General features: G+C 40.4%; 1 long non-coding RNA gene across 4 annotated transcripts; it reads left to right on the top strand.

Annotated features, from left to right (window-relative positions):
• The first annotated feature begins 512 nt into the window (after positions 1–512).
• On the top strand, positions 513–22706 carry LOC129658903 (uncharacterized). 4 transcript variants are annotated; one of them, XR_008717573.1, is made up of 4 exons: positions 513–594; positions 17972–18032; positions 20104–20269; positions 21486–22706. It is a non-coding gene; the product is annotated as an uncharacterized LOC129658903 (long non-coding RNA). The 4 variants fall into 4 exon arrangements; XR_008717570.1 differs by lacking the exon at positions 20104–20269 and adding an exon at positions 19915–20074; XR_008717569.1 differs by having other exon boundaries at positions 516–624.
• The last annotated feature ends 4011 nt before the right edge of the window (positions 22707–26717 follow it).

Raw genomic sequence — 26717 nt, 5'->3', positions numbered from 1 at the left:
GTATAACCATTTCTAGGAGTTTCACTTCTTTTCTGTGAACTCCCATGCATGTAAATATTAATAAAAAATGTATACCTTTTCTCCTGTTAATCTCTTTTATTTGTTTAATTCACAGGCCCCTAGTACTGAACATAAAGGAATAGAGGAAAAGTTTTTCCTCCCTGATGAGGTTCACACCTGAGGCTTGCCTATCCATCAATACCTCATTGACTGGAATGGCTATGGTGATTACAACTTCTACTCTGGACTTGTATTATCAGGGCACTCAAGATGACTATTCTCTTGCTCTCAGTACAACCTTTACTTCATCTACACCCTACTCAAATGCTGACCTTCCTACATGCTTGCCCCAGGTCCCAATTAGTGATCTTTCTAACTTTAAATCAGAACATCTCCACCTGATTACCCATCAAAGAGGAAGTGAAGGGCATGTCCTCCACTGGTTTCCCTGGTAACCAGTGGTCCCATCTGACCTCACTTCCCCCTATAATTGCAAACCTGCCCCTCTGCCCAGAAACAAAGACTGCCGCCATGTGCCCCCTGCAGGCTGCCTGCACGCAGTTGAGTGTCCCTCCAGGACTTTGCTTCAGACGTGTAAGCTTCCCCATTCACGAAACCATTGAGGTCTGTGTTGCTGATTCCAGGCTCTTTCTTCGGTCTTGAAGCTGTATAGATTCATAGATACAGGGTTTGTAGGCCTGTGGCAACAATTAATAGAACAGCCAGAAGACCCAGGAAGCTCCCATAAGCCCAAGATGTCAGGAAATATGGTGGGGAGTGGAAAGTTGCAGGCATGGCCCCCTGGCATGTGGAGCCTAAAAGTCGCAGGGGTAATCCCAGGGTGGCTGCGCACAATACGTGGGGCCTTCTGGTGACTGTCCATGATGAGTGGGGCCTCCAGGAGAGTACTGAGAACTCAGAGACACCCCTAAAGCTATTGCGAGGATGTTGGCTGCCATCCCGGAGGGAAAAGAGATGTTGGAGACCAAAGGTGGTGGCCACAGCTGTGGGCTGGTGGTTGCTTTCTATTCTGAGAAAGGCCACAGAAGCGGAGCTAATAACAGTGCTGCTGCTGCTGCTGCTAAGTCGCGGCAGTCATGTCCGACTTTGTGCGACCCCATAGGCAGCAGCCCACCAGGCTCCCCCGTCCCTGAGATTCTCCAGGCAAGAACACTGGAGTGGGTTGCCATTTCCTTCTCCAATGCATGAAAGTGAAAAGTGAAAGTGAAGTCTCTCAGTTGTGTCCGACTCTTAGCATCCAGGCTCCTCCGTCCATGGGATTTTCCAGGCAAGAGTACTGGAGTGGGGTGCCATTGCCTTCTCCGAATAACAGTGCAGGTGAAGGCTAACTTGAATGCTGATTCCTGTTCCTCTGAAAGTGAGGCACATGAGTATGAGTGAGTGATAAGTAATGTTGTTTATTACTCTTATTTCTTTAAACTGAATGGGCTATCTACAGGCAGGAAGGTGGAGGGGAGGAATCCCTGAAAATGGCCAAGATGGGAATCTTCTACCATTCTAAAACTGGCTCTTGCGAATGCCGATTAGAGGAAGTTAGCTTTTAGAAGGAATTGGTATTTTTGTTCTTGTGCTTTTGAGATGTAAATGATCTGCCTGGGTGCTCAGGAACTTTAATCCTTTGTGATCTCTAAGAGTGAAAGAGGGGGGGGAATGCCTTTTAAAACTCTATAGGAATCTTAATTATGTTTTGGGAATGTCTATCTAAAACAGTCTCTCTAGATTTTGCTAACTTGCAACTAAACTAAGTTAAATGAAGAGAATTCATTTACCATCTGGGTCATTTCAAATAGGATAAAATGAGTGTGTGCGTGCTCAGTCGCTCAGTAGTATGCTAGTCCTTGCGACCCCATGGACTGTAGCCCACCAGGGTCCTCTGCCCATGGAATTTTCCAGCCAAGAATAGTGGAGTGGGTTGCCATTTCCTATTCCATGGGATCTTCCCAACCCCAGGATCGAACTCATGTCTCTTGTGTCTCCTGCATTTGGCAAGAGAATAAAATACTGGAACATTAATTGCTGGATGGGTCTAAGTTTGCCTACCTTTACCTTCTTAAGAGAGGAAGACTAAAGCACACATTTTCCGACCAGTATAACAAACGGTTTGCAATTACTTGCTTGTTTTTGCCAGAGTTTAAAGCAAAGAGTCGGACACGACTGAGCAACTGAACTGAACTGAAAGTTCTTAAGGGTTAAGATTATAATCAGTAATGATTCTAGTTATTGTAACCAAGTTTCTTTGTGGATGACACTGGACTCAGGTGTTTGTCCCTTTTAAAGTGTTTCATCATTTGTAGACAGATACTGTACTCTGCTTTTACAAAAGTGTTTCATCTGCAAGAAAATTCACAGGAAGGACTGTTTTGTTTTAATTGAAGTATAGTTGATTTACAATGTGTTCATTTCTTCTGTGCAGCATATGTATTCTTTTTTTATTTTTTCTGTTATGGTTTATCACAGGATATTGAATACAGTTCCCTGTGTTACACAGCAGGATCTTGTTTATCCAGCACCTTACACCTTCTAACCCCAAGCTCCCACTCTATCTCTTGCCTTTTCCCTCTTGCCCTTGGCAACAACAAAGTCTGTTCTCTATGTCTGTGAGTTTGTTTTCGTTTTGTAGATGAGTTCCTTTGTGTAATATTTTAGATTCCACATATAAGTGATATTGTGTGGTATTTGTCTTCCTCTTTCTTACTTACTCCACTTAGAATAATAATCTCTGGGTCCATTCATGTTGCTGCAAATGGCATTATTTCATTCTTTTTATGGTTGAGTAGTACTCCATGATGTATTCAGTTCACCTCATTGTGTATATGTACCACATGTTCTTTAGTCATTTACCTGTTGATGAACATTTAGTTTGTTTCCAGGTCTTAGCTGTTGTAAATAGTGCTGCTGTGAACGTAGCAGTGCATGTATCTTTTTAAATTCAAGTTTTGTCTGAATGTATGCCTAGAAGTGTGATTGCTGGATCATATGGCGACACTTTACCCTTTTGAGGAATCTTCCTACTGTTCTTTCAGTGGCTGCACCAATTTACATTCCCAACTACAATGTAGGAGGGTTCCCTTTTCTCCACACCCTCTCCAACATTTGTTATTTGTGAACTTTTTAATGATGGCCATCCAACTCCAGTACTTTGGCCACCTCATGCAAAGAGTTGACTCATTGGAAAAGACTCTGATGCTGGGAGGGATTGGGGGCAGGAGGAAAAGGGGACGACAGAGGATGAGATGGCTGGATGGCATCCCTGACTCGATGGACGTGAGTTTGGGTGAACTCCGGGAGTTGGTGATGGACAGGGAGGCCTGGCGTGCTGCGATTCATGGGGTCGCAAGGAGTCGGACAGGACTGAGCAACTGAACTGAACTGAACTGATCCTGACCAGTTGTGAGGTGGTATCTCACTGTAGTTTTTATGAAGATCTTGTTTTGATGTGGACCATTTTTTAAGTCTATTGAATTTGTTACAGTATTGTTTCTATTTTATGTTTTGGGTTTTTGGCTGCGAGACAAGTGGAATCTTAACTCTCAGAGCAGGGCTCTAACTACCCTGCATTGGAAGCTGATGTCCCAACCACTGGAACTCGAGGGAAGTTCCTCTCATTGTAATTTTGATTTGCATTTCTATAGTAATAGCGATGTTGAGCATTTTTCATATGCCTTTGTCTATCTGTATGTCTCCGTTGAAGAAATATCTGTTTAGGTCTTCTGCCCATTTTTCAATTGTTTTGTTTGTTTTTTGTTACTGTTGAGTTGTGTGAGTTGTTTGTATATTTTGGAAATTAAGCCCTTGTTGGTCACGTTATTTGCAAATATTTTCTCCCAGTCCATAGGTTATCTTTTCGTTTTATTTATGGTTTCCTTTGCTGTACAAAAGCTTATAAGTTTGATTAGGTCCCGTTAGTTTATTTTTGCTTTTGCTTCTCTTGCCTTGGAGACCAAACAAAGAAAACATCAGTATGACTTATGTCAGATTGTTTTGCCTACGTGCTCTACTACGAGTTTTAAGGATGTCATGTCTTATATTTAAGTCTTTAAACCATTTTGGTTTGTGTGTGTGTGAGGGTGCTAAGGTATGTTCTAACTAACATACCCTAAGCTAATGTGACCATGTGGGGATGACTGACAATGAGGGAGAAAGACTCTTCCCATCTTCCTGTCAATACATGTGAAGGGCCCCTCTCTGGGACCATTACTGTAAAACACTTCATAAACTTTGACACCCCATGAGCCCCTCTGCACTACGTGGTGTGGAGTGGAACAGGCTGCCTTCTGAACATACAGGTGCAACTAGTGGGATTAACTGTCTTTGGAAAAATCTAATGGGTCTAGTCCTATTTGCACTCAACAAAACAATGCAGTCAGAACTGTAATGTAACTGCTGGTTCCTGGCGAGGCCAGTGGAATAGTTCCTTCAAAGCAAGGCCTTCCTCTCCCCATGGAGGTCTCTGCGTTTGCAAAAGCAAGGGGCGGCCTTACTTTCCTTGTAACTGGGCAGGGCACTGCCACCTCTGACTTCCTCACCATTGACCTGGTAAGTACTTGGCTGCAGAATTTGCCCATATCCTGGTGACTGACTGGATTTAGCACACTAAGCATCCTACTCTTGATACTCTGTGGCTGCTGCTGTCTGTAATGTACGTATGGCATCTGGTTACAGTGTGCCTCCACCTACGTGACCTCCGGGACATGGTGAAAGAGCAGGGGACCAGGATTATAAGAGCTGTAGGGGTTTGTAGGGATGGGGCATAGGATCAGGCCCCTCAAGGTGGTGGTTCTCTTGCTCTCTGTGCAACTCCTTGGACCAGTGCCTGATTCACCTATACCCTACCCACATGACTGACCTTCCTACATACTTGCCTCAGGCCCTACCTAATGATCATTCTAGCTTTAGATCAGAACTTTCCACTATGCTTATTAAAGAAGCAATGAAGGGCATGACCCTCTGCTGGTCTGACTGGTAACCAATGAGCCAGTTAGTTAGTCTTAGTCACTCATTTGTGTCCAATTCTTTGTGACCCCATGGACTGTAGCCTGCCAGGCTCCTCTGTCCGTGGAATTCTCCAGGCAAGAATACTGGAGTGGGTAGCCATTGCCTTCTCCAGGGGATCTTCCCGACCCAGGGATCAAACCTAGGTCTCCTGCATTGCAGGCAGATTCTTTACCATCTGAGCCCCCAGGGAAGCCCATAAAACACATAGGATATGGAAATGAATGGAATACAAAGAAAAGATATATTTTGATAACAATAGAGTCAGGATGTTCTAAAAAATAGCCCACAAACAGGAAGAGCAAAGCTAAGGTGGCAAATACTGGACTCCGTCAGACAGCTGGGGGAAGGGATGGGTACGGAGATCATGGAGACAGGAGAAGGGGCAGAGAGGGAAGCACCTGTTCTAGTTTGGAGGGAAAAATAGAAAGGATCAGGAGGGAGTGAGGGAAGAAAGACATGAACATTCACCTATATCAATATTTGCTCTCTTGCTAAAAAGTAACTACGTTTATTAAGAGCAATGTGGATGCTAGGCATTATACTAAGCCTGTTACATTGGCTTTTATATCAGTTCCTGCAATATGTCTACACAGTATGCATGTAGAGGGAAAAAACCCTCTAAAACTCAGAACATTGCATAATCTCCCTAAAGCTATTAATAAAGACAGGGCTGGAATATGAACCAGCCTAAGACAATTCAAAGCCTTCTCCTCCCTAATATCTTCCATTAAAAAGAACACGGCAAATTAAATTTTGTGGGTGAAGAAGAAAAACTAGCAGAATCTAAGCTCCATTTGTTTTAACCATGGTGATTAGATGAGCTCATCCACCTTGAGAATTCATGACTTGTTAAAAGAATTGTGGAAGTAATATCACCTTTACTGTTGTTTACTTGAATAGAGCCGCTTAATTTAACTGCAGGGTATTTAAATCGTTTGGCTCCTCAGCAGCTTTTAGCAGGCCTTGACCTGGAAACTGGCCAAGAAAGAGCTCCTGATAATAGAGTGGCCGCTACACCAAGAAAGAGTATTTCTTGTGGTGCTAAGAGGCAAAGCGAAAGGCAAAACCATCACTGAGTTCATACTGCTTCATTGGTCCAGATTATCTATCTTATATATTTTAATAGTGAGTACGTATTACCATGAAAGTAGCCAACAACACAAACAAAAATGTCCTTATTTGAGAAGTAAAGTAGCTTTTCAGACTGTACAAGACTATGGAAATCATATGCTCTGATTTTTTTCCTCTGGATTAGCCCTTTTTTAAAAACACTAATGGAACTGAACAGCTCCAGGGCATTATAAAAAAGCTAATGAGGCTAATACTCTAATTAGAAACAATTTAAACTAAAGAATGTGCACAATGGCCTAGAGTGCTTCATGAAACTGAATTTTAAAAAGGGAAAATAATAACTTGTACATATAGGGACACATGAATATTTACCAATGATACTGGTAATATAGGAAATATGCAAAGTTGCATTTTTAGTGTCCCAGAGAAAATATGAATAAATAAGAAAAAGTAAGAGGAGAAAGTATGAAAAGGAAAATCTATTAACAATGATTAACTATTGTTCCCATGGGAAAATAAGTTCATTATGCCAAGCAAAGTTCAAGAAGAGATCTTAATTATTTCTTTTTAGTTTAGTTTAAAAAAAAAATCTCCAAGATGACATATTAATCTCCCTCAGCTAATTATCTTGGTAACCCATACGTTGTTGTTCAGTCGCTAAGTTGTGTCTGACTTTGCAACTCCATGGGCTATAGCACAGTAGGCTTCCCTGTCCTTCACTATCCCCCAGAGTTCACTCAAACTCATGTTCATTGAGTTGGTGATACCGTCCAACCATCTCGCTCTCTTTTGCCCCTTCTCCTCCCGCCCTCAATCTTTTCCAGCATCACGGTCTTTTCCACGAGTAGGCTCTTCTCATCCAGTGGCCAAAGTATTGGAACTTCAGCTTGAGCATTGGTCCTTCCAATGAATATTCAGGGTTGATTTCCTTTAGGATTAACTCATTTGATTTCCTTGCTGGCCAAGGTACTCTCAAGAGTCTTCTCAAATACCACAGTTCAAAAGCATCAATTCTTCAGTGTTCAGCCTTCCTTATGGTCCAAATCTCATATCTGTACATGACTACTGGAAAAACCATAGCTTTGACTATATGGGCTTTTGTTGGCAAAGTGATGTCTCTGCTTTTTCATACGCTGTCTAGGTTTGTCATGGCTTTTCTTCCAAGGAGAAAACATCTTTTAATTTCAATTTCATGGCTGCAGTTACTGTCTGCAGTGATTTTTGGAGCCCAAGAAAATAAAGTCTGTCACTGTTTCCACTTTTCTCCCTTCTATTTACCATGAAGTGATTGGATTAGATACCATGATCTTAGTTTTTTGAATGTTGAGTTTTAAGTCAGCTTTTTTACTCTTCCTCTTTCAACCTCATCAAGAGGCTCTTTAGTTCCTCTTTGCTTTCTGCAATTAGTTGTATCAACTGCTTATCTGAGGTTGTTAATATTTCTCCCAGCTATCTTGATTTCAGCTTGTGATTCATCTGGTCTGGCATTTCACAGAATGTACTCTGCATAGAAGTTAAATAAGCAGAGTGACAATATACAGCCTTGACATATTCCTTTCCCAAATTGGAACCAGTCCATTGTTCCATGTCCAGTTCTAACTGTTGCTTTGACCTGCATGCAGGTTTCTCAGGAGGTAGGTAAGGTGGTCTAGTATGCCCATCTCTTGAAGAATTTACCACAGTTTGTTGTGATCCACAGAGTCAAAGGCTTTACCATAGTCAATGAAGCAGAAGTAGATGTTTCTCTGGAATTCTCTTGCTTTCTCTCTGATCCATTGGACGCTGGCAATTTGATCTCTGGTTCCTCTGCCTTTTCTCAACCCAGCTTGTACAGATGAAAGTTCTCAGTTCACATACTGCTAAATGCTGGCTTGAAGAATTTTGAGCATTACCTTGCTAGCATGTGAAATGAGCACAATTGTGCAGTAGTTTGAAAATTCTTTGGCATTTCCTATCTTTGGGGTTGGAATGAAAACTGACCTTTTCCAGTTCTGTGGCCACTGCTGAGTTTTCCAAATTTGCTGGCATATTGAGTACAGCACTTTAACAGCATCACATTTTAGGATTTGAAATAGCTCAGCTGTAATTCCATCTCCTCCACTAACTTTGTTTTTATTAATAGTACTGCTTCCTATGGCCCACTTGACTTCACCCTCCTGGATGTCTGGCTCTAGGTGAGTGACTACACCATTGATTACCAAGGTCATTAAAGCCTTTTTTTAAAAATATAGTTCACATGTAGTATTCTTTTTTTGACTATTTATACTACTACACAGAAAAGTCAGCTTGGATTCTAATGAATTCCTGAGCTTTTGTAAACAGCATTTTATTTATTTATTTGACCTCACATGTGATCTTAGTTGGTCAACCAGGGTTCATACCCACATACCCTCATTGGAACCATGGAGTCTTAACTACTGGACCACCAGGTAAGCCCCTGTAATCAGCATTTTAGATACTTAAATGACCTCACACATCATCTAATCCAGCGTTTAGTAGTAGAGTAGTTCAGAGACTGCCTGAGTCAGAATTGGTCAGAACAGTTAATAAAAATGCATATTCCCAGAAATTGCACCAAACATACTAAATCAAAATCTCTTATAGAGAAGAGTCATAGCAGCTTAACAAGTGTATAGAATGTTTTGTTTATTTATAGACATCAGGGGAGACTTACAGAGTCATACCCATTCCCCACCTTCTTCCATCCTTTCCCCAAGTTCAGAGGACTTGGTTTAAATACCTATTTCCCTGGTGTCTCAGATGGTAAAGAATCCACCTGTAATGCAGGAGACCTGGGTTCAATCCCTGGGTTGGGAAAATCCCCTGGAGAAGGCCATGGCAACCCACTCTAGTATTCTTTCCTGGAGAATCCCCATGGGCAGAGGAGCCTGGGAGGCTAGAGTCCATGGGGTCACAAAGAGCCAGACATGACTGAGGGACTAAACACACATCACAGGGACTGAATACTTGGGTGTGCTCAGTCATGCAGTCATGTCTGACTCTTCACAGCTTACCAGGCTCTTCTGTCCTTGGAGTTTCCCAGACAAGAATACTAGAGTAGATTGCCATTTCCTTCTGCAGGAGATCTTCCTGACCCAGGGATTGAAGCTGAGTCTTCTGTGTCTCCTGCACTGGAAGGGAGATTCTTTACCACTGAGTCACCTGGGAAGCCCACCTGAATGCTTGTGTCCCCCTCAAATTCTATGTGGAAGCCCTAAGGAAATATGATTGTGCTAGAAAGTGAGGTATTTGGGAGGTAAATAGATTCAGGTGAGGCCATGAAGGTGGAGTCACCATGATGGGATTTGTGTCATAAGAAAAGGAAGATAGACCAAATCTGCTGGCACCTTGATCTCAGACTACCCAGATTGCAGAACTGTAAGTAGTAAATGTCCATTGTCTGTTTAAGCCCCCCAGCCTATGTTATTTTGTTAGGCCATCTCAAGCTAATATCCTCAACCTGAGCTTGCCTTCTGTGTGATTTTCTGTAACTAGCAGATAGTTTTGTCATTCTTGTATATATCTGGCATCCCTAAAATGATTATCATAAAGGGATTTTTTGTTGCATCTATTCCTGATTCAGTAGGAGAATGTTAAAATTATGTTGGAATAAGCCAAATAGGTATTTGGGAATGGAAGTCTGGTGCCTGTCAGATTTTAAGTTTTATAAAGTTCACTAATTATGTGTGATCTTTTAAACTCTGTAAAGGGCACAGACAGAATTTAAACTCTGTTTTGCCTCAATAATTTTTCACTGTATAATGCCATATTTAACAGTTGTGAGGATATTTTACAATGTATGCCAAATAAAGATAATGTTATGGCATTTGAATTAAGGACAAGTATTGTGAAGGTCCATTAAGTTATTGTTGCTAGTTTTAATTCTAGTGAAAAAATGATAAAAATGACTTGTTCCAATGTTTCAATAAAGGATTATAGACTAGAAAGATTCTCTTTTAAAAAACCATATTTCAGTTTAGTTCAGTCACTCAGTCATGTCCGACTCTTTGCGACCCCTTGAACCGCAGCATGCCAGGCCTCCATGTCCATCACCAATGCCCGGAGTTCACCCAAACCCCTGTCCTTTGAGTCGGTGACGCCATCCAGCCATCTCATCCTCTGTCATCCCCTTCTCCTCCTGCCCTCAATCTTTCCCAGCATCAGGGTCTTTTCCAATGAGTCAGCTCTTTTACATCAGGTGGCCAGCGTATTGGAGTTTCAGCTTCAGCATCAGTCCTTCCAATGAACACCCAGGAGTGATCTCCTTTAGGATGGACTGGTTGGATCTCCTTGCAGTCCAAGGGACTCTCAAGTCTTCTCCAACACCACAGTTCATAAGCACAGATTCTTCGGCGCTCAGCCTTCTTTATAGTTATGTATTTTTGGTTGTGCTGTGTGTTCCTTGCTGCCCTGGCTTTCCTGTAGTTGCGGCAAGCTGGGGCTACTCTCTCGTTGTGGTGTGCAGACTTATTGTGGTGACCTGTCTTGTGGAGCATAGGCTCTAGGGTGTGCGTGCTTCAGTAGTTGTGGTTCTTGGGCTCACCACTGAGCCACCAGGGAAGCCCTAGACTAGAAAGATTCTTATTAATAATAATATATGGCCTCCTTATTTTGCAAATGAGCAGAAAAGAGATTAATAATCTGATGCTTATCATAAAAAGTGTTGACACCTTAGTTGTCATAAAAGTGAAACTGAAGTCCCTCAGTCCTGTCCAACTCTTTGCGACCCCGTGGACTGTAGCCCACCAGGCTCCTCCCTCCATGGGATTCTCCAGGCAAGAGTACTGGAGTGGGTTGCCATTCCCTCCGTGAGGGAATCTTCCCAACCCAGGTCTCCGGCATTGCAGGTAGACGCTTTAACCTCTGAGCCATCAGGGAAGCCCATAAAAGGCTAATGAAAAAGGAGGAGGAGGATTTATTATTTATTTTTGGCTAATAAAACATCTCAAAAGGTTATTAGTAAACAATACCTCCATTCCACTGTCAAGATAAGTGTGACATTTAGATCAAAAATACTAGCTGGTTTTACTAAGACCCAGATTTTTTTGAATAAAGAACATGAATGCTTGCTTGCAGAGGTAAACCATTGCATTAATGGCCATAGAAGAAGAAAATCACTAGTAGGTGAATTTGAACACCATGTATTCCTTATTAGCAAAGACCAATGTTCACACAAACTAGGTCTTCATTCAGCAAACATTAGCTTGATATCTACCATGAGTCAGAAATTCAGATAGGAAAGAGATAGGTTCCTACCCTCTAAAAACATTCCAGAAAAAAGGATAAACTAGAATCCCACATAAATATGTAAATATTTCTTGAAGAAAATCAAGAGTGGGACAGTAAAAATGATTCAGTTCAGTTCATTTACTCAGTCGTGTCTGACTCTTTGCAACCCCATGGACTGCGGCACACCAGGCCTCCCATCCATCACCAACTCCTGGAGTTCACTCAAACTCATGTCCATTGAGTTGGTAATGCCATCCAACCATCTCATCCTCTGTTGTCCCCTTCTCCTCTCACGTTCAATCTTTCCTAGCATCAGGGTCTTTTCCAATGAGTCAGCTCTTCACATCAAAGGTGGTCAAAGTATTGGAGTTTCAGCTTCAACATCCAAATCCAAAGAACATTCAGGACTGACTTCCTTTAGGATGGACTGGTTGGATCTCCTTGCTGCCTAAGGGACTCTCAAGAGTCTTCTCCAACACCACAGTTCAAAAGCATCAATTCTTTTGTGCTCAGCTTTTTTTATAGTCCAACTCTCACATCCGTACATGACCACTGGAAAAACCATAGCTTTAACTAGACGGACCTTTGTTGGCAAAGTAGTGTCTCTGCTTTTGAATATGCTGTCTAGGTTGGCCATAACTTTTCTTCGAAGGAGTAAGTGTCTTTTAATTTCATGGCTGCAATCACCATTTGCAGTGATTTTGGAGCCCTCCAAAATAAAGTCTGACACTGTTTCCACAGTTTCTCCATCTATTTCCCGTGAAGTGATGGGACCAGATGCCATGATCTTTGTTTTCTGAATGTTGAGCTTTAAGCCAACTTTTTCACTCTCCATTTTCACTTTCATCAAGAGGCTCTTGAGTTCCTCTTCACTTTCTGCCATAAGGGTGGTGTCATCTTCATATCTGAGGTTATTGATATTTCTCCTGGCAATCTTGATTCCAGCTTGTGCTTCTTCCAGCCCAGCGTTTCACATGATGTACTCTGCATAGAAGTTAAATAGGCAGGGTGACAATATGCAGCCTTGACGTACTCCTTTCCAGATGTGGAACCAATCTGTTGTTCCATCTCCAGTTCTATCTGTTCCTTCCTGACCTGCATACAGATATCTCAAGAGGCAGGTCAGGTGGTCTGGTATTCCCATCTCTTGAAGAATTTTCCACAGTTTATAGTGATCCACACAGTCAAAGGCTTTGGCGTAGTCAATAAAGCAGAAATAGATGTTTTTCTGGAACTCTCTTGCTTTTTCCATGATCCAGTGGATGTTGGCAATTTGATCTCTGATTCCTCTACCCTTTCCAAAACCAGCCTGAACATCTGGAAGTTCATGATTCTTGTATTGCTGAAGCCTGGCTTGGAGAATTTTGAGTGTTACTTTGCTAGCGAGGGAGATGAGTGCAATTGTGCAGTAGTTTGAGCATTCTTTGGCATTGCCTTTCTTTGGGATTGGAATGAAAACTGACATTTTCCAGTTCTGTGGCCACTGCTGAGTTTTCCAAATTTGCTGGTATATTGAGTGCAGCACTTTCACAGCATCATCTTTCAGGATTTGAAATAGCTCAACTGGAATTCCAACACCTCCACTAGCTTTGTTCATAGTGATGCTTCCTAAGGCCCACTTGATGTCACATTACAGGATGTTTGGCTGTAGGTGAGTGATCACACCATCGTGATTATCTGGGTCATGAAGATCTTTTTTGTACCGTTCTTCTGTGTATTCTTGCCACCTCTTCTTAATATCTTCTGCTTTGTTATGTCCATACCATTTCTGTCCTTTATTGAGCCCATCTCTGCATGAAATGTTCCCTTTGTATCTCTAATTTTCTGGAAGAGATCTCTAGTCTTTCCCATTCTATTGTTTTCCTCTATTTCTTTGCACTGATTGCTGAGGAAGCCTTTCTTATCTCTTCTTGATATTCTTTGGAACTCTGCATTCAGGTGCTTATAGCTTTCCTTTTCTCCTTTGCCTTTCACTTCTCTTCTTTTCACAGCTATTTGTAAGGCCTCCTCAGACAGCCATTTTGCCTTTTTGCATTTCTTTTTCTTGAGGATGGTTTGCTCCGTGTATCCTTACAATGTCACGAACCTCCATCCATAGTTCATCAGGCACTCTATCAGATCTAATCCCTTAAATCTATTTCTCACTTCCACTGTATAATCATAAGGGATTTGATTTAGGTCACACCTGAATGGTCTAGTGGTTTTCCCTACTTTCTTCAATTTCAGTCTGAATTTGGCAATAAGGAGTTCATGATCTGAGCCACAGTCAGCTCCCGGTCTTGTTTTTGCTGACTGTATAGAGCTTCTCCATCTTTGGCTGCAAAGAATATAATCAATCTGATTTCAGTATCAACCATCTGGTGATGTCCATGTGTAGAGTCTTCTCTTGTGTTGTTGGAAGAGGGCGTTTGCTGTGACCAGTACATTTCTCTTGGCAGAATTGTTAGTCTTTGCCCTGGTTCATTTACTCCAGGTGTTTCTTGACTTTCTACTTTTGCATTCCATTCTGCTATAATGAAAAGGACATTTTGGGGAGTGTTAATTCTAGAAGGTCTTGTAGGTCTTCATAGAACCGTTCAAGTTCAGCTTCTTCAGCATTACTGGTTGGGCATAGGCTTGGATCACCGTGGTATTGAATGGTTTGCCTTGGAAACGAACAGAGATCATTCTGTCGTTTTTGAGATTGCATCCAAGTACTGCATTTCAGACTCTTTTGTTGACTATGATGGCTACTCCATTTCTTCTAAGGGATTCTTGCCCACAGTAGTAGACATAATGGTCATCTGAGTTAAATTCACCCATTCCAGTCCATTTTAGTTTGCTGATTCCTAAAATGTCAATGTTCACTCTTGCCGTCTCCTGTTTGACCACTTTGCCTTGATTCATGGACCTGACATTCCAGGTTCCTATGCAATATTGCTCTTTACAGCATCGGACCTTGCTTCTATCACCAGTCACATCTACAACTGGTTGTTGTTTTCGCTTTGGCTCCATCTCTTCATTATGTCTGGAGTTATTTCTCCACTGATCTCCAGTAGCATATTGGGCACCTACTGACCTGGGGAGTGCATCTTTCAGTGTCCTATCTTTTTGCCTTTTCATACTGTTCATGGGACTGTCAAGGCAGGAATACTGAAGTGGTTTGCCATTCTCTTCTCCAATGGACCACATTTTGTCAGAACTTCCCACCATGACCCATCTGTCTTGGCTGGCTCTACACAGCATGGCTCATAGTTTCATTGAGTTAGACAAGGCTGTGGTCCATGTGATTAGATTGGTTAGTCTTCTGTGATTATGGTTTTCAGTTTACTCTGCCCTCTGATGGAGAAGGATAAGAGGCTTTTGAAAGCTTCCTAATGGGATAGACTCACTGAAGGGGGTACTGGGTCTTGTTCTAATGGGCGGGGCCATGCTCAGTTAATTTTAATCCAATTTTCTGTTGATGGGTGGAGCTCTGTTCCCTCATGCTACTTACCTGGGGCCCAACTATGGTGGAGGTAATGAAGATAATGGTGACCTCCCTCAAAGGATCCCATGCATGTACTGCTACAGTCCGTGCCCCCAACCCTGCAGCAGGCCACCATTGACCCATGCCTACATCGGAGACTCCCAGACACCCACAGGCAAGTCCGGGACAGTCTCCCGTGTGGTCACTGTTCTTTTCTCCTGGGTGCTGATGCACAAGGTTCTGTTGTGCCCTCCAAGAGTCTATTTCCCAGTCCTGTGTAAGTTATGGCAGCTCTGTGGTGGGGCTAATGGTGACCTCTTCCAAGAGGACTTATGCCATACCCACACCCAGAGCCCCTGACCTTACGGCAGACCACTGCTGACCCGTACCTCCACAGGGGATGCTCAAACACAGTTCTGTCTCAGTCTTTGTGAGGTCCCTGGGTCCTGGTGCACACAAGGTTTGTTTGAGCCCTCTGAACATCTCTGGCGGGAATGGGATTTGATTCTAAACGTGAATTTGCTCCTCCTACCATCTTGCTGGGGCTTCTCCTTTGCCCTCGGATGTGGGGTATCTCCTCACAGCCACTCCAGCACCTACCGTCTTTCTGGGGTTTCTCTGACCTTGGATGTGGTGTATCTCCACGTAATAATGATTATTATCTATTAAGTATTCAAAGACTCTTTTTGCGTTGGCTTGTTAACTCCCCTGTGAGAAAAATAAGTCTGAAATTCCTTTTAACAGACAGCAAGAAAGGTGATTAAATGTCTGTTATAACAGATGCTCCCCAGGTGGCAGTACTGGTAAAGAACCCATCCGTCAAAGCAGGAGATGCAAGAGATGCAGGTTCAGTCCCTGAATCAGGAAGATCCCCTGGAGTAGGAAATGGCAACCCACTGCAGTATTCTTGCCTGGAAAAGCCCATGGACAAAGGAGCCTGGTGGGTTACAGTCCATGGGGTCACAAAGAGTTGGACATGACTGTGACTGAGTATGCAAAAGAACAATGAAGCCAAGAAACTTAGAACAACCAGGAAGATAAACTAGTGTTAAATTTTTTTTTATCCAAAACTTGAATATTGAGGATAGAGCATTATCACCTCCCAATGTAATAAAGGCCATTGGATGAAAGGCTTATTTAATTATCTAAGAGAGTGTACTTATGCTTGAGTTTGCTATTTTACTATTTGATTAGAGTACAGATACTATAAATGACCTTGTTAACTTACAGATTTTTATTTGGTAAAGATGATAACCACAAAGGTTATAGTTTAATTGTCCTGTTGGAAATTAACTAGTTTAGTATTCTTCCCCAACTACTCCCAAAATGCCTGTAAGTAACCAGTTTCTCAGAGTGGTCTTTAAAGGAACTGTATTGTCTTACTGCCTCCAACATTAATGACTTAATATATCTGGGACAAGTGTTTATTCTATATTTGTATGAGTCACTTTTGATTTTTGGTAATTATACTTTGATACCATGCAAATGATTCAAAAATTTATTGAATTCTATAATTATGAAAATTAAAAATGACATTGTTATTGTGACTTTCAACACTAAAATGTTCTCTAGTTCAGCAACCAGTGATTAAATATTATTTGCATTCTGGTGGCCTTGTCTGGCCCTCATTGTATATTCACTATGGGTCAATGACTTTTTCTGTGTATAACCTCTCACCCTAACCAGATTTTAGACTCTTCCTGTTCTTTGCATCCCTCAGGCCAGAAGGGCTTCCCAGGTGGCACACTAATAAAGAATCTGCCTGCAAGTGTGAGAGACCTGGGTTCGATCCCTGGGTCTGAAGAAGGGAATGGTACCCACTCCAGTATTCTTGCCTGGAAAATCCTGTGGACAGAGGAGCCTGGCGGGCTACAGTCCGTGGGGTTGCAGAGTCAGATATGAATGAGAAACTAATACTTGTTTGCATCCCTCAGGCCATGGGGAAATATGTAATATTAATGTGCACAAAGTCAATATGTCCAAATTGGTATTTAGAGAGAAAGGTTTAGACAATTCAAACAAAATAGAACTGGAATTGGCTGTTAAGAAACTGAGAGAAATGGTAGATTTACATGTTTCATACATTTGTTAGTCTATAGAGCCAGACTAGTTTGAAAAATAAGATTTAAAGGAGTAAAAAAAAAAAAAAACAAAAACTAACATGTGTAGCAATATAGCATATTTTCAAAGCTGTGTAGAAGAATAAAGAAAGTGGGAACTTCGATCAGTATTGGAAAAAATGGCTCAGAATGACTGATGTTGACAGGTATAACCAGAATTCCAAGCTAAAAACTGATCTCAGAGAGAGTAAAAGACTTTTTAGGTTTGCTGTGGTTATGCAGAAAAATGATAAGGGGAAAAGGGCAGGAACTAATGATTTCTTCACTCTCAAGATCATTATATTGCTATTAGAAACATAACATTCTACTTAACCTTTCTCTTTCCTCTGTCCTTCTAAGCCCTTTATTAGTATAAGCAGTATTACACAATCAAGATATATTGTTAGATTACCAAGTTTTTGCAATGGTAGTCCAAAAAATTCTTAGAGAGACTATTTCTTCCTTTAAAATGGTTTAGAAGGACAGAGGTGACTGGACAGAAGAATATTTGGTAAATGGTCAAATAGTGAATCACTCAAAAGCATCAAAATGATCTTCTGAGATTTATTTTCAGAACATGCTGTACATAGCTGTCAAATATGAAACATTCTCAGAACAGGGGAATAGAAGAATATATGCAACCCAAGATATCAAGCATATTTAATTTAACAGTCTTCATGAAAAATTCAAGTAAACATTGTTTTACAGCTAGCAATTAACCTCATATAGTTTTGCTCATTTCACATTTGGTTATTTCACAAAGACATGATTTTTCTTGTGATTTGTTATACTGCCAGATTTCGTGCTGGGAACACATAATAGTTTTCCAATTTGGCTAAATATTTGTACAGTTTTTTCACAATGTTGATTTTCGTGAATTTATTGATTAAATATCTCCTCTGCTGCCTTTGCTTAGTTTCTCCTTTTATTTCACAAATGGAGTCAATTCACATTATCTACACTAATGCTAAAGAAAAATAATACTGATATCTTGAAGCAGAGGATCCAGGAGTGACTAAGTATCATTTACTGTCATTTCAACTCCTAAACATACAGATAACATCCATGTTTACCCAACCTTAAAAGTTTTTCTGATTTTGCCCTACAGAACGATATGGAGATGTGTGAGGAAGTGGTGAAATGAGATAATTTGCGAACTTGACTGAAAGGTAGGAGGATGATAGTGTGTGTATGTATGTTTGTATTCATATATAGTCATATTACACTTGCCCAGACCATGATGAACCAGGATTATTTCATAGGGGATACAAATGAGTGTAATGTTCTAGATTCTAGTTAGGGAAATAATATAAAAACAGGAAAAATTATCAACCACTTGATTCAATCACTTGATTTGACTGCTACCACAAACCTTAGAAAACACTCCCTGCTGATAAAGCGTATCTGCATTGATGCCAGTGTTTTGTTATAGATGACCCCTTTGTAGGCACATTTCCCACAAAGATTAAGGGAAGTTTTTCTTCTTCCAATGTTTTGACCATAGAATAAGAAATCTCCAGCATGTTCTGGAGTGTGTCTTTTTTAGCCAGCTGCAATGACTTGCTGTTCAAGTCCCTTTGGTTCTTTTTTTGTTTTGATATTAATTTTTTATTTCACTTTATTTGGCTGTACTACACAACATGTGGGATGCCAATTCCCTGACCAGGGATCGAACCTGTGCTCCTCGTAGTGAAGCGTGGCGTCTTAACCACTGGACCACCAGGGAGGTGCCCCAGGTCCCTCTGGTTGCAGGGCACTGTCCCATCTCCACTGCTTTGCTCTGGTGACAGTCTTGCAGAGTCCTGCTGCCTCTACTGGCCTCTGCTGGTGCAACCCCACATTTTCTGGCCATTCCTTCTCTTAGGCAAAAAAGGTCATCCACAGTCCTTGCAGATTTATTTAACAAATATTTAATAAACATCAGTCTTCCTTATACTGACCCCTTCTTTTATGACTCAACCCAGTCTGCAAACACTGGACTTAGTAGTAGGGACACTATGACCCGAAATACCACTTACCTCTTACTCATTTAAAATCTTAGGATGGATAAATAAGAAAAAGTAAAACCAAAAGCTTTTTTTTGAAGAAACCAATAAAATTCATAAAATTCTGAGTGGTTAGGGGTCATGTGCTTGTATTCAGTTGCATCCAACTCTTTGCAGCCCTTTGGACTATACCCCACGAGGCTCCTCTGTCCAAGGGATTTTTCAGACAACAATACTGGAGTGGCTTGCCGTTTCCTCTTCTAGGGGATCGTCCCAACCCAAGGATTGAACCCACATATCCTGTGTCTCCTGCATTGCAGGAGAATTCTTTACCCATGGAAGCCCTGATAGTACACTATAAAAAGAACTTTACCTAGAGGTGTGGGATGGGGTGGTAGGATCAAGTCTCAAGAGGGAGAGGATATATGTATTCTTATGACTGATTCACGCTGTTGCACAGCAGAAAACAACAACATTGTAAAGCAATTATCCTCCAGTTAAAAATAAAGAAATAAAAGACTTTAAAAAGCAGTCCCTTAGTGGCAAGGTATTTCCTGATTTCAGAGATGAAGTCATGGAACCAATCCAGAAAAACTGTTCTCATTGTCCAGGGTTGGTTGTTGTACAACAAAAAGACTGGCAGTTGGTACTTAATCTTTTCCCTTCAGGGCTCAGGGGTTAGCTTTGTAGATAAGACCAGTCCTGATCATAAACCTGACTGCATTTGCACAGAACAGTAGAGTTAGCTTATCCCTTCCTGCCTTAAATCCTGGTGCTCACTTCTTTGTCTTGCTAGTAAATGTGGCATTTTCCCTCCAGAACATGGTGCCTTTGTGTGAGCTAAAAACCCTCAATGATTTTCTTGATGGCATCTGCGAACTTGTCTGCTGCTTCTTGGTGGACAGAAGTTGCTTCTCCTGTTATTTTGACTTTTATTAGCTAAACTTCTTTATCAAATTATCAAACCATCCTTTGCTGGCATTAAATTCTCCAGCTTTAGATTCTTCACCTTCTGTTTGCATTAAGTTGTCATATAATGACTTTACTTTTTCTCAAATCATATTAGAGTCTCTAGGTGCTGTGCTGTGCCTAGTCGTTCAGTTGTGTCCAACTCTTTGCGACCCCATGGACTGAAGCCCGCCAGGTTTCACGGTCCATGGAATTCTCCAAGCAAGAATACTGCAGTGGGTTGTCATGCCCTCCTCCAGGGGATCTTCTCAACCCAGGTATCAAACCCAGGCCTCCTGCATTTCAGGTGGATTCTTTACTATCTGAACCACCAGGGAAGCCCAAGAATACTGGAGTGGGTAGCCTATCCCTTCTCCAAGGAATCTTCACAACCCAGGAATTGAACTGAGGTTTCCTACCTTGGAGGTGGATTCTTTACCAGCTGAGCTACCAGGGAAGCCCAGAGTCTGTAGGTATGCCTTTCTTATTAGCAAGCCTGCACCCACATAAAAGATGCATTTTCAATATGAGATAAAAAAATATTTTGCATAAAGTGCAAGGATTTTATACCTGCTAACATAGCTATAGCAACAGCTTCACAAGTCGTCCTTTTCTTTCTTTTTTTTTTTTTACAGTGGTCTTTACACAAGATTCATTTATCTTGAAATGGTGGGTAACTGTAGCTATAGACCTCAATCTACAATACATTTCAAGCAACTCACCTTTACCTTATAATGTCATAACTTTTCTCTGGTTCTTGGGAGCGCTTCCAGAATCACTAATGGTACTTCTTATGGGTCCCACGGTGTCATTCAAGCTTTATGGAATTACACCAAACATGATGAAAAACAGAATTATGAGAGAGAACTTTTTACTGTGATACACAGTTTCTTAGAGAGATGAATTGCTCACGAGGAAATGATTAGCATCAGACTGTGTTTGGTTAATAAGTGGATACTCATAACACTTGGCTCACCACAATAGCCAAAAAGTGATGGCCACAAAATTATTACAGTAGTACAGTATGTACTATCGTTAATTTTATGCAGGTATGATTTAACACTGTATCTTTACATTTGTTTATGTTTTCCTCAGTGTATAGTCTGTGAGTGCTGTGTAAAGTTTTGATAAATTTTAACTTTTTATAATAGATTTGTATATATTTTTACAGTAGTAAATGATAAAATAGTATGTTTATATTTTGTATGCATTCACCACATACCTATTTTTAGTAATATTTGATATATCTAGACTATGCAATTCATCTGCAAGTTTTTTCTAATTGTCACACACAAAAAAATCCCAATATATTCACTGGAAAACAGTTACATATAAGTGGATCTATGAAGTTCAAACCTGTGTTCAGGGGTTGACTGTACAAAGAAAACTCCAGGCTCAGAGTGGATCAGTGGTAAGTTTAGTAAGCCTTTAAGAGTAAAATAGTTCTAATTCTAGACAACTCTTTCAGAAAAGAGAGTAGAAAAGTTTTATCAGCTCGTTTTATGTGACTAGGATTATCCTCATACCTAAACCAGAAGAAAATGTTATGAGGAAAGAAAACTATGGAACAATATCCTTCATAAACATAGCCACAATATCCTGAACAAAACACTGAGCCCTCTTTGGGTTGGATGAAGTTATTTACATTTTTTATTTAGATTTGGCCAATGGTTTATTTTGATTTGGCAGATTCTTTACCACTAACACCACCTGGGAAGCCCACATGATTATGAATAGAGTGTGTGTCTCTCACTTCTCTACTGAAGCATTTATTGCTGAATAAAACTCTCCAAAACCATTTTGTCCTTCTACACTCCAGAAGCAACTTTTGAGATTGTGGTTGTTGGAGGATGGAGGAAACAAGAAGTGCCGACCAAACTAAAAAAGGCATCTTGAGAACAAAAACTGCCTGCCTGCAATGCAGACAGCTCCATACAATCAATGAATCAGATTGTTACAGGGTAATTTACTCTCTGGTAGGATCAGGCGGACCATGATCCAGGAGTGTTCACAGCTGCACTCTACACTGCAGGGGCTACTGGGACAGCTTTACAGTTAACCTAGGGTATGTGGATACATTCTTGGAAACAGGAAGTGCATTCCTAAGTCAAGATTTATGAATGGATAATTAGCCTCATGGGGGCTGGGAATATTCAGTGAGGGACTTCATCATTGTTTAGGGACTAACAAAATATAGAGGCCACCTGGTTCTAACGATTATTAAATGGTATCTATTAACTGCAAAGCCCTTGATGACAGAGAAGTATTTTACCGCACGGCACAGTCATGGGTAGGGTCGATAGAAGGATAGGAGGAACATTTGCACAGGCCCAGGAAGGCATCAGTTTTGCTAACAGCCATGGAGTAGCTATTCTCTGAAGTGAGATTATAGCTAAAGCAGAACCTCTAGGTCATCTGCAAAGGCCATGTTGTGTGAGAAAAACAAAAAAACAGAAACAACCTTTTCATTGTGTGTTATCAGTAGCCATCCCATGTTGCTGCTGTGTAGTATTCTGTGCTGTGGTTATATTCATTTAATTATTCTCCTGTTGAAGGGCAAGTGAGTTATTTCCAGTTTGGGACTATCACAAATCAAACTGCCATTTGTACTTTGTGGGGAAAGAAAAAGATAAACCTTTGTTGTATGAAACTCTTGAGATTTTGGAGTTGTTTGTTAAAGCAACATAACCTATACTATCCCGGCTGATGGGATGTGTATATATGTCCTTCTAAATGCCATTTCTGCTAGATCATTAGTGTTACTGTAGCATGTTGTCAAGAGTTTAATGTATTTTAAATAAACTTTTACCGAGTTAATAAAATTTGAGGTCCTGATGGATCTGAACCCCCAGGTGGTGAAAACACTGAGAAGGTGTACAGTAAAGGAAATCATCGACAAAACAAAACAAATCTAAATCCCAAAATTGAATGGCAGAAATATTTGCAAATGATATGATGATAAAGAGTTAACATCTAAAATGTATAAACAGCTCATGCAACTCAACATTATCAACAACAACAAAAAACAATTAAAAATAGACAGAGAAATTTTTCTAAAGAAGACATACAGATATAAAGATGCTCAGCACTGCTAATCATCAGACAAATGCAAATCAAAACTACAACGGATATCGCCTCCTACCTGTCAGAATGGCTATTAAGAAAAAAATAACAAATGTTGGTGAGGATATGGAGAAAAGGAAACCCTCCTGCGCTGCCACTGGAAGAGTAAATCTGTACAGCCACTATGGCGAAAATCATGGACTTTTCTCAAAAATCGAAACTAGTACTACCAGATGACCCAGCAGTTCCACTCCTGCGTCTATATCTGAAAAAGATGAAGACACTAATTAAAAAAGATATATGTATGCAGTGTTCATGGCAGCATTTATTTACAATTGCCAAGGTATGAATGCATTCTGAATATCCACCAATAGGTGAATGGAGATACACACACACACACACATGCATGGTGCACTATCAGCCATAAAAAGGAATAAAATTTTGCCATTTGCAGCAACATGGATGGACTTGGAAGGTATTATGCCAAGTAATATGTCAGACAAAGATAAATACTGTATGATATCTCTCACATGTGAAATCCAACATATACAACAAACTAGTGAATATAATAAAGAAGCAGACTCAGAGATACAGAGATCAAGCTAGTGGTTACCACTGGGGAGAGGGAAGGTGGGGGTAAGATAGGGGTTGCAGATTAAAAGGTACAAATTACTGTGTATAAAATAAGCTACAAGGATATACTGTACAACACAGGGATTACAGCCAATATTTTATAATAACTATAAGTGGATCATAACCTTTAAAAATTATTAACTACTATGTTATACTCCTGAAATTTATATAATGTTGTATATCAACTATACATCAACTGAAAAAATAAAACATTTGGAAAGGAAAAAAAGAAAACACATAGAAGAGAGCAAAAGAGATGATTTGAAGTTTTTCATTGATTCTGGGAGACTACAAAATCCATTTTACCTTCTTATTTCTTCCAGTCATAGTTCTTGTTCTTCCTTATTGCTCTGTGTAACCAATGCCCAAGCATCCAGTTTCGCTTTATTATTCTTACTTTCATTTGTGCCTTGATGTTTCCTACATACTTCCTTCTATGTCTATCTAAATAACTTCTAAATCAGTTTCCCCATAAGGGACATTATTCCTAAATTTGAGAATTGGTGAAAGATTTATGGATCTTAGCCTCCTAGTTTTTGCAGTTGTTGTGTATGGATGTGAGAGTTGGACCAGAAAGAAGGCTGAGCACTGAAGAATTGATGCTTTTGAACTGTGGTGTTGGAGAAGACTCTGAAGAATCCCTTGGACAGCAAGGAGATCCAACAAGTCCATCCTAAAGGAAATCAGTCCTGAATATTGAATGGAAGGACTGATGCTGAAAGTGAAGCTCTGATACTTTGGTCACCTGATGAGAAGATCTGATTCATTTGAAAAGACCCTGATGCTGGGAAAGATTGAAGGCAGGAGGAGAAGGGGACGACAGAGGATGAAATGGTTGGATGGCATCACCAACTCAATGGACATGAGTTTGAGCAAGCTCCGGGAGATGGTGAAGGACTGGGAAGCCTGTTGTGCTGTAGACCATGGGGTCGCAGAGTCAGACACGACTGAGCGACTAAATCAACAACAACCTCCTAGTTATGCTTTATCCTCATTATTCATAGATTCCTTATTTGCAAATTTGTCTACTCACTAAAATTTATTTGTGACCCCCAAATCAATACTTGCATCACTTCTGCAGTCATTCATGCACAGAATGGTGGAAATTTTGAGTTATCTGACATGAATGATCCCAACTGACGTTAAATGTGGTGTTCCCATGTCGTCTTCTTTTTGCAATCTATTTAATGCCACATCTTATGCTCTTTTGTGGCTGTGTATGTGTGTGTGTGTGATTTTGCTGTTCCAAATCGTCCCTAAGCATCGTGCTGACGCACTGTCTGGTGTTTCCTAAGCACAAGAAAATTGTGATGTGCCTTATGAAGAATGTATGTGTTCTAGATAAGCTTTGTTCAGGCATGAGTTATGGTGTTGTTAGCTTCAAGTTCAATGTTAATGATCAGCAGCGTCTATGAAATAGGGTGTCCTTAAGCAGAAGTATGTTTAAAACAAGGTTATATATTCATCATATGACAAATGTGTCATGGTCAGATGTTGTTGTTGTTCATGTCATATCTGACTCTTTGTGCCCCTTGGGCTGCAGCATGCCAGGCTTCCCTGTCCTTCACCATCTCCCAGAGTTTGCTCAGACCTAATCTTTTAAGATTAGCAGGAAACTAGGAGGAAAGGGGGACGACAGAGGATGAGATGGCTGGATGGCATCACCGACTCGATGGACATGAATTTGAGTGAATTCCGGGAGATGGTGATGGACAGGGAGGCCTGGCGTGCTGTGATTCATGGGGTCCCAAAGAGTTGGACACGACTGAGCAACTGAACTGAATTCAACTGAATCTTATATTTCTCCTAGGAGCAATGGCTCAGTATCTGCTAATGCAATGTTCACAAGGACTTTTTTGGAACATTACCATGAATAAAGAGAAACAACTGTATTTCCTTCTGAGAATCCCCTTGTGTCTCATATAAAACATACTTGAAAAAGCTTACACACTTCTCAAAAGATAAAAATACTCCTCATTTTTTACAATTGACTTGTAATACATACTCAAAAATGTTCAAAAGTTCACTGATTTTAAGACAGAGTTAATTGATTTTTTTAATATATGTATACACTTGAGAAAGTACTAACTATATTAAGATACGTGCTAAGTCGCTTCAGTCATGTCTGATCTGTGCAATGCTATGGACTGTAGCCCGCCAGGCTTCTCTGTCCATGGGATTCTCCAGGCAAGAATACTGGAGTGGGTTGCCATGCCTTCCTCCAGGGATCTTCTAGACCTAGGGATCAAACCTTTGTCTTTTTACATCTCCTGCATTGGCAGATGATTCTTTACCACTAGGGCCACCTTGGAAGCCCAGATCAAGGTACAGGACACTCCAATAAAGTTCCCTCACATCCCTGCTCAGGCAATATCCCATACATGAGGTAAGCATTATTCTGACATCTATTACTATCTGTTTTTTGAACTGCATGTAAATAGAGTCACACTGAATACACACTTTTGTGTCCAATGTATATTATAAACATAACATCTGTGTTAATGGTTGTATTTATTGGTAATGCACTTATTATGTATTACTCCATGTATGAATTAATCCAAATATGTATATCCATTTCCCAGTCGATAGCCATGTTTGAGGCTATGATGAACAAAAATGCTTTGAACATTCTTTTGCATATATTTTGGTGGACATATGGTTTTATTTTTCATGAATAAATACCTAGAACTGTACCTGTTGAATGTTCCTACATCATAGAATAGATGTGGGCTAAACACTGATAGTTTTCTTAAATGGTTAAATAGTTTTCCTCCCATCAGCAATGTATGAGGCTTTCAGTTACCACATGTTCACCAACATCTGCTATACAGATTTTTTTTTAATATATTTTAATCATTACGAGTATAAATATTCTCTCATTGTGGCTTTAATTTGCATTTCCTTAAAGACTAATAATAATATTGGTCATTTAATGATATTTATTAGTTTAATTAATTTACTGGGTTTTGTGTTCTGTTTAAGAATTACTGTTTATTCCAATATCATGGAAGTATTCTCCTATGTTATATCCCAGAAGCACTACTACTTTAAATTTAGGGCTTTCAAAAATGGATAGGGATATCCAATTGGTCCAGCACTATTCACTGGAAAGACAAATCCTTTCAGTTTTGAAATTTAAATGAAATAAGTGCTTGTCTTAAATCAATTACTCATATTTGTATGGTCCGTTTCCATACACTTTTCTATTCCATTTGATTCTTTGTC

The sequence above is a fragment of the Bubalus kerabau genome, chromosome 8, assembly GCF_029407905.1.
Source record: "Bubalus kerabau isolate K-KA32 ecotype Philippines breed swamp buffalo chromosome 8, PCC_UOA_SB_1v2, whole genome shotgun sequence".
NCBI classification, from domain to species: Eukaryota; Metazoa; Chordata; class Mammalia; order Artiodactyla; family Bovidae; genus Bubalus; species Bubalus kerabau.
Note: the sequence above shows the minus strand (reverse complement) of the source record. Positions and strands in the feature narration are given on the sequence as shown.